The sequence below is a fragment of the Emys orbicularis genome, chromosome 19 (assembly GCF_028017835.1).
Source record: "Emys orbicularis isolate rEmyOrb1 chromosome 19, rEmyOrb1.hap1, whole genome shotgun sequence".
NCBI lineage: Eukaryota > Metazoa > Chordata > Testudines > Emydidae > Emys > Emys orbicularis.
Window position 1 is genome coordinate 19,374,669 of NC_088701.1, and position 8,707 is coordinate 19,383,375.

Below are 8,707 nucleotides of genomic sequence, written 5' to 3' on the forward strand. Positions count from 1 at the left end.
CCTGAAACATTGGCTCTGAAGAGTGTGACCCTCCCATCTTCCATTCATAACATTTGGGTGTTAACACGGGTGCCTAATGATGACTCATTTAAAATGTCAACGTTAACACTTCATTGCTGAGTATTCGACCAGATGGGATGTGAAAGGGGGGTGGGGTTAAACCTCGAGGGAGGATTGAGATTTGCTGCAGAAATGAAGATCCAGAGGGAAGAAAGCAGTGAGACAGGGAAAGGGGAGAAAGAAAAAGAGGAAGGATGATGGAGAAGGAAGAGAAGCAAAAGGTAGAAATAGCAGCGGAGGGAGCAGATTTCCCCCACTCATGTGACTGTAAAACACTGAGCACTTTATAGTGACCGCTGAGTTGGGCCATATCACAAGCTTTGTGCAAACGTCCCATGGGTGTCACTGGGAGGTAGATGCAGAGCTTTTGTTCTCCCTGTCTCATGACACATAAACAAGGGGACACTTAATGACATGAAAGATGGATGGATTCCGGCCTAAGCAGAGGAAATACTTTCCCTACATGCCACCTCGTTAGCCTGCAGAACTCATCGCCACAAGAAATTAGCAAGGTGCCAAAGGGGCTGGAACATTTCTGTGACTAAGAAGAGTTGACTATTGAAATTGTGGAGAGGATATTAAACCCAGAGCTTAATTAGAGGCCAGGAAGAGACCTAAAATTGGGGGGCAGATTATCCCACATACACCTTCCTCTGGGGCATCTGGCACCGGCCACTGTCCGAGATTAGGGCACTGGGCTAGATGGTCTGATTCAGCCTGGCAATTCCTAGGGAGCTGGGCTGGGGTTGAGAGGCGGGTGCATAGATCTATACCTCCAGGCCCATAACTTAGGGAGGGAGATCTTTTTCAAAGGCGTCAAGAGGAGTTGGGGAGCGATTGGTGGGAGCTGGGGAACCGGGGAGTTGGGGGCAGGGGGTTGTTGTCTACAGGAGGTTGCTGGGAGTTGGGGGGCAGGAGAGGAGGTGGGTGGGAGTCGGGGGCCAGTGCGGGGGGGTAGTTGGGGGGGGCGAGTCATTGTGAGATGGGGGCTAGTGGGGGGTGGGAGATGAGGGAAGCTGGGTCCTTAATGCCCATTTGTGTCTTGGACAAATCCCCTGGTAAATATGGCTTCAGCCTCCTGCACTGTGACACCCCCCCCCCCCCCCCCGGGCCATGGAGCGGAGCCTGACCCCTCCCCCCCCACCATAGAGCCGCGGCTCCGCCCGTTCCTAGAGCTCTCCAGGAAATGCGGGGGGCGGGGAGCGGGTGGCCGCGCAGGGACCTTCCTGTTCCCAGCAGCCCCCGCACCTGGCTGCGCCCGAGCCCGGCTGCGCTGGAGACCCCGGGCCGAGCGGTGAGCGAGCGGGGCGGGGGGGGGGGCGGGATGGAAAAGGGGGAACCAGCGCGGCTGGGGAGCCGGGGGGGGGCCCCGATCCGGGCAGCCAGCGGGGAGCGATCCGAGCAGGTGGAGGGCAATGGGGGGTCCTGATCCGGGCAGCTGGGGGCTGATCCTGGCACCTCGGGGGGGGGGGCGATGGGGGGGGCTGATCCGGGCACCTCGGGGGGGGGGGGGGAGATCCGGGGTGATGGGGGGGGGGGGCCGAGATCCGGGCAGCTGGGGGGTGATCCTGGCACCTCGGGGGGGGGGGGGGCGATGGGGGGGGCTGATCCGGGCACCTCGGGGGGGGGGGGAGATCCGGGGTGATGGGGGGGGGGGGCCGAGATCCGGGCAGCTGGGGGGTGATCCTGGCACCTCGGGGGGGGGGGGGCGAGATCCGGGGTGATGGGGGGGGGGACGATGGGGGGGCTGATCCGGGCAGCTGGGGGGTGATGGGGGGGGGCTGATCCTGGCACCTCGGGGGGGGGGCGAGATCCGGGGTGATGGGGGGGGCTGATCCTGGCACCTCGGGGAGGGGGACGAGATCCGGGCAGCTGGGGGGTGATGGGGGGGGGCGAGATCAGGGCAGCTGGGGGGTGATGGGGGGGGCTGATCCTGGCACCTCGGGGGGGGGCGAGATCCGGGCAGCTGGGGGGTGATGGGGGGGGTCCCTGATCCTGGCCCTTCGGGGGGGGGCGAGATCCGGCCAGCTGGAGGGGAGGTAATGGGGGGGCCCTGATCCGGGCAGCTGGCAGGGAAGGGAAAGAGTGATCCGGGGGGGAAGGGGTGATCCATGGCTGCCTGGCCCGCTCCCCAGCCTGACCCCTGAGTACCGATGGGACTCGTGGCCCCCGCCCCCGGAGTTTGAGAGCAGTGGGTGGCTAACGTCAGCTGGGACCTGCCTGCCGGGGGGTGATTCACCGCCACTCTGTTCTCCTTTACGAACTTTGCCATCAGTTACCGGAGGGGAAGAAATTGTTCTGTTGGGTGCACAACTGTCGGCAGTTGCGACACTCCGGGTGAGCCTTTGGTTTCACAGTCTCTAAAAACCAGGCTCCTTTCCTCCCTCAAACCCAGCAGATCTGTCCCAAGTGACATTGCTCTTTACCAGGATTGTCCCCACCACCTCCCAGCTGAAATTGTAACCATAAAGCTGCCAGGAACAGGTATATTTCAGCCTTAAGGCATTCCCTTACAGTACAAAGGAACAGGCCGGCGGAGCATAGGGAGATGTGATCTCAGTTTGGGAGGAGGGCTCTCTGGACACGCCAGCAGTGCAAACCAGAACAAGAGAAAACTAAAGCATTAGTTCTGTTTAAAACAAAAATTGTGACTTTGTAAGAATTTTTTCTACTTTTTTAATAATTTTTTTTTAAAAGCTCTGAAAACAGGCCCCATTTCCTGAAGGACTGATCCACCCCCACATACCACTTCCCTTGTAAGACCTTAATATTGGTATCACAGTAGAACCTAGGAGCTGTAGTCACAAATCAGGACCGCATTGCGCTAGGTGCTGTACAGACAGGGATGGTCCCTGCCCTAGAGACTGTGTTTCAGATTATTTTGTCCCCTCTCCCTCTCCCCGGATGTGTTAGAACATAAGAATGGCCGTACATTAGTGGGATTTCCTTTTTTTTCAGGTTGAATCTTCAGTTTAAAAGACAACTTGTGTTGGTACAACAACAAATGGGGAGAAAGTAGCCAGGAATAACTTCTGGCTGGAGATCCGAAGAAGGTTTCTAACCGTCAGAGGAGGGAGGTTCTGGAATTGCCCCTCCATGACTCCTAGCGGGAGGCTAACACCTTAACTAGCTTAAAGCTGGAGCTTGATACATTTATGAACAGGATTGTATGACTGGGCTGCCTGCCGTATCAAGGGACTGGCCTCTGACTCAGGAGGTTCCTTCCAGTCTTGTGTTCCAAAGAGAAGTGACTAGATCTAACCTTACTAAAAAAGCCTCGTCAGAATATTCTCCTACCCCCTGGAACAGAGCAGGGAGACCTCAAGCTGGACTCCCAAAGACCAAGGCCCGTCAAAATCAGTAGCTGCTTTGTGGAAGATGTTGACTTCAGTTCTTAGGAGCAGGGAGTGAAAACTCTGAGCTGGATTCTCTCCCCCCCCCCCCCCCCCCCCCCCCGTTTTCTGCTGCTGTATCTCTAGAGACTTCAGTGCAGTCCCTCCTGACTCACCTCGTGTAGATGACTAGGAGAGGAAGGGTGGCTAGCGCACTAGCCTGGGTCTCCAGAGACTGGGGTTCAGTTCCTTGCTCTGCCACAGACTTCCTGTCTGACCCCCTCAGGCCAGTCACTTAGCTGCTACATGCCTCAGTTTTCCCGTCTGTAAAATGGGGCTAAGGACGGTGTGACCTCGTTTGCAAAGCCCATTGAGCTATATAAGAGCTAAGTATTATCTCCCTATGCCCCAGTTGCAATGAGACTAATGCTTCCCTACCCCAGAGGGGTGTGATAAGGATGTAAGCTGCTGTACTGCTGATGACCAGGTAATAATAAGAGTTCTTACTTGCTTTGCTTTCTCCATTAGGTCTTTAAGTGTATCCAGCCACAGCAACACTGTGCAGAGAGAGGGGGGCTGCAGGGGCAAGCTGGAAAAATAGCCTTTGGATTGCCAAGGCGCTGCCTGCATAGGAAACCCCGACCCACACATCTCGGAGTGCAGGTAACGGTGCAGAGATGTCCGTGCCCCCTTTACAGCACATGCCTGTTAGAGGAACCCTGGCAGGGCCCGAAGGGGAGTGTCAGGCTGGGCTAAAACAAATGGCAATTGGGGTGTCTGAATCCCCTAGGCAGCTCGGGGAGCAATTGCAGCCTTGGCACCTAGCTTGCTTGGGCGGAGGCGCTCTACCTGTGGCTAGCAATGCCTGCGTCTTAGAACAGGGATGGTGCAGTACTGGGAACCAGACACACAGGGCTGAGTTTTCGGGGGCTCAGCACCCAAAAGTGAGGCTGGGTTTTCCAAGAGCGCTCCTGAGCTCTGAAAATGATGGTGCCTAAGCGGGAGCTGAGCTAGCCCACGGTGCGGTTAGTCAGTCTGTGTCTCACTAGCCCATGTGATACGCTTTGCCCGGGTTCCTTCCCGAAGGGTTGGATGTTTCCTAGACTTCTGCTGAAGCAGTTCTATGAAGCATTAACCTGAGCTCTCAGAAGCTCTTGGAAGAGCTGGATTTGCACTGGGGTTCAATCATAGCCCTTCTAAGGGAGGAAGGATGGCCCAGTGGTCAGGACAGTAGCCTGGCACTCTGGAGATCTGGGCTCAGTTCCCTGCTTTGCCACTGACCTTGGGCAAAGTCACTTAGGGCCAGATTTTTCCAGGAAACCTGATGGCTAAGAAGTGCCTCAGCTGGTCAGTGCCCACCTCCCATTCACAGCAATCTGATGGCGGCAAGGCAAAGTCGAAATAGGATGCAGATTTTCAATATGGGAGGGTAGTGAGCTCCTGGATCAGCTTCATCAGGGATGGGGGTGTCTCCATCAGTTGGTCTCTCTAAATCAAGACTCAGGTGTCCTCTAACTCACCTGCTGGTCGGGCTCAGGGCAGGACTCGCTAGCTGAGTTTCTCTGGCCTGTGCTCTGCAGGAGATCAGGCTGTGAGATCACAGTGGTCCCTCCTGGCCTTACTGCTTAACCCATCTCGTGTCAGATTCAATGGCTGCATGTGTGGGGAACGGGCTCTGTAGGGTGACGCTGCCGTGGGGCAGAGAGTTAATAGGCTGTGTTCTCTTCTCTCTCCCATTAGCAGGATTCCTGACTCCTCACTTCTCCTTCCCCCCCCCAAATGGAGCAAGAAGAGCCGTGCGTGGTGGAGCTCCATGACTCTGATGACCCTGATATCGTTAGACGAGTCTACATAGGTGAGGACGGACGCGAAGCCAGGAGCCACCGATCGGTGAAGTGTGGGTGGAGTGAGCTGAGACCCAAGGGGTGAAGGGGACTCTTAGTTCCATCTGTCCTAGCCTAGCGCTCCTCGTGTTATGGATGGTACTTGTCTGGCCCCATTCGCATTGTATCTAAGCACCTTCCAGTTGTCACTGGAGTTATCCTCACACATCCCTCTGAGGCAGGGCTGGGCATCCCCATTGTTCAGAGGGGGAACTGAGGCCCAGGGTCACCACACAGGAAGGCTGTGGCAGAGCAAGGACTCGAACCCCCTGGGTCTGCCAAGTCCTAGGCTAGTGGCCTGACCACTGGGCCGTTCTTCCCACATGGATGCAGGTGTCACTCATGGCTCCCTGCCAATTCAGTGAGACTCCTGGGAGGCCCCTCCCCTCAGAGCGACCTGGGAGGCCCCTCCCCTCAGAGCGACCTGCTGTTTCACTTACCAAGTGGCTTTGATTTGAAGGGAAGAGGGTGCCTGGGGGTTACTGAGTGCAGGGTCCTCAGCAGGCTGGTGCCTCAAGGAGCCACCTTCAGGGTGAACCCCGGGTCCCTTGGGTGGCTTTAATTCCTCCATTAAACTGCTAGCGTCCAAAGGGTGTCCTAGCCCCATCCCTCCGTGCCCTCCCCTTGGGATCTCTCCTCCTCCTGTCCTCCCTGCATGTGGCAAAGCTTGGCATCGCTTTGTGCAGATTTCTCTCTGGCGAGTGCCCCATCCCACCTGCTATGGGTGGGAGTTCGGCTGTGCCGCTGGCTGAGGAGGGGGTCCCTGTGTACTCCAGGGTGCAAGGCAGCTGGGCTTCTTCTCCTCCCCCCCCCCCCCTTACCCATTCTCTTCCATACAGTGTCCCGGAAGGGGGGGGGGGGGGGAGGGAAGACTCCCATGTCTCATAGGTCCTGGGCAGTAAATACACCTCCAGCCGAAGGCTTCCCCATCCAGTTCTCATGGGGTCTGTGGGTCACTCTTGTCACCTCAGCCTAGCTCATGAGGGAGTGGGGCTGAGGGGAAGCTTGGGGCCTCTCCTGGGAGGGGCGGGGTTTGAAATGAGAACTGCCGTCTCTCCCACCCTGAGGACTATGGGGGAGACTTTGGAAGCTGCCTGGAGAATCCAAATACCCGGTTGCTGTGAATTTTAATGGCAACGGGACCTCCGATCCCTTGGGCTGCTCTGCAGCGCTCAGCCCTGGCTTCCAGACGGAGCCCCAGGGCTGTGCGTTGGTGCCAACCCCGGCTCCCCTTTGCTTTCCAGCTGACGACGGCATCGTGAGCGAGAGCGAGGAGGAGCTTCAGCACGAGATCATCCAGACCGTCATCCCCCATAGCCCGCTGGCCAAGAAGCCCAAGAAGAAGGCTTCCCAGAGAGCCGACGGGAACAGTGGCAAAGCCCGGGGGCCAGAGAGCCCGGCAGGGCCGCCCCCTGACTATGGCAGTGAGTTGGTGGAGTTGGCTGGCGGGCAGGAGGAAGAGGGGGGGATGGTGGTGCGGCACCGTGGTGCCGCTGGCCGGCAACGGCCCTTCATCTGTAACGAGTGCGGCAAGAGCTTCAGCCACTGGTCGAAGCTGCTGCGGCACCAGCGGACTCACACCGGCGAGCGGCCCAGCACCTGCAGCGAGTGCGGCAAAAGCTTCAGCCAGAACTCGCACCTGGTGCAGCACCGGCGCACCCACACCGGCGAGAAGCCCTACCGCTGCGGCGACTGCGGCAAGAGCTTCAGCTGGAGCTCCAACCTCATCCAGCACCAGCGCATCCACACCGGCGAGAAGCCCTACCAGTGCGGGGAGTGCGGCAAGAGCTTCACCCAGAGCAAGAACCTCATCAAGCACCAGCGTACCCACTCGGGCGCCCGTCCCCACCGCTGCGCCGAGTGCGGCCGCGGCTTCACCCAGAGCACCAACCTCCTCAAGCACCAGCGGCTCCACGCCGCCCGCCAGAGCCAGCCCTGCCCCGAGTGCAGCCAGGCCTTCCGCGAGAGTGCCGAGCTGGAGCGCCACCGGGCCGAAGCCCACGGGCACGAGCCCTACATCTGCGTGGAATGCGGGGAGAGCTTTGCCAAGAGCGCCACGCTCAACCGGCACAAGAGGGTCCACAAGCCCCTTTTCGTGCGCTGAGCGACAGGCGTGGAGCGGGGCCGTGCCTGTCACGTGACCATGCACGGCATCAAGATGCGCTCAGTGGGGTTCGGCACATGGCTGGCCGCAGCGTTGCTGCCTGCAAAGCATGGCTATGCCTGTCACGTGACCAGCCCCAGCATCACCGAACGTGGCTGTCCACGGTATTGATGTGTGCTGAGCGGGGCCCTCCACCGTATCGACGGATGTTGAGCATGCCCATGGCCCGTCATGTGACCTTCCATGATCTCAACGAGCACTTAGCGTTGGCAAGTCACGTGGCTGTCTATGGCGTCACATGGCCATCCACTAGATCGGTGCGGGTCGCCCGTGGCCGTCCACGGTATCAACGCTGTGGTCAAACCCTTGGAAAGCAGACCTCAAAAGACTCACAGGGGACAGAGCTTACAGATGTACATAAGGTGGGGGGCGGGGACCAGGGTTGGGGGTGGGGGGATGTTTAAGGTAGAAGCCATAATACTCAACAAGGCAACCGCCCATCCTAGGGAAGCCAGCGTCTAGGTGCAGGGGAGGGTGTCCTCTCCAGGGGAGTGACGTTAAAAGCTGGATTGTGGATGAGGAGGTGCCTCGTGTGTAGAATAAAATTCTGCTGTTTTGGGGGTGTAGATTCTGTGTGGCTCGGGCTCATTGGGAAGGAAATGGCACCGTGGTTCCACATTTGGGGTCCTGCTCTGAGTGGGGGGCCCCAGGTATTGTGCTAATATGGATAATGGGGGTGGGGGGAAATCACATGAATTAATCAACGGTTGTTTGTCCCTTCTAAGAGCCTCTTGTCCCCCCTCCCTCCTAGCTGGCAGCTTTCTGTGGACCTGCCCCAGTCGGCTAGCATGGGACAGGACTCACCCTTCCGCGGGTGTGGGCTGGTTGGAGACTGAAAGAAGGAATCGGCAATGGAAGTGAAAGAGTGAAGCAGAACAGAAGCTCAGAACCAACCCCCTAGCCTGTCTGTGTTCCCTCTGGCCTGGGAAAGCCCCCTCGGTGACCTAATGCAAGGTACCTGGCTGGCAGGGAGTCCCCTGAGGGATCCCACCAGCGCCTACTCCAGGGCATTGGCTGGTGTAAAGGGACTGCTCCCAGTGTGTACAGGTGAGAGGAAGAGCTGTTTCCCTTTGCCTGAGGTTTTCACAAGTGATCAGTGTCCAACTCAAGATGACCCCCCCCCCCCCCCCCTTAAAGATCCTGGACACTCAGCACCTGGTGAAACGCAGGCCCCAGGATCTTGATCCCCCACTGCAAGTCACTTCTCTCCAACTCCTGGAGTTCTCGGGCATGACTGGCAGAAGGGGGCAGGACGTTTTCCCCCTCTG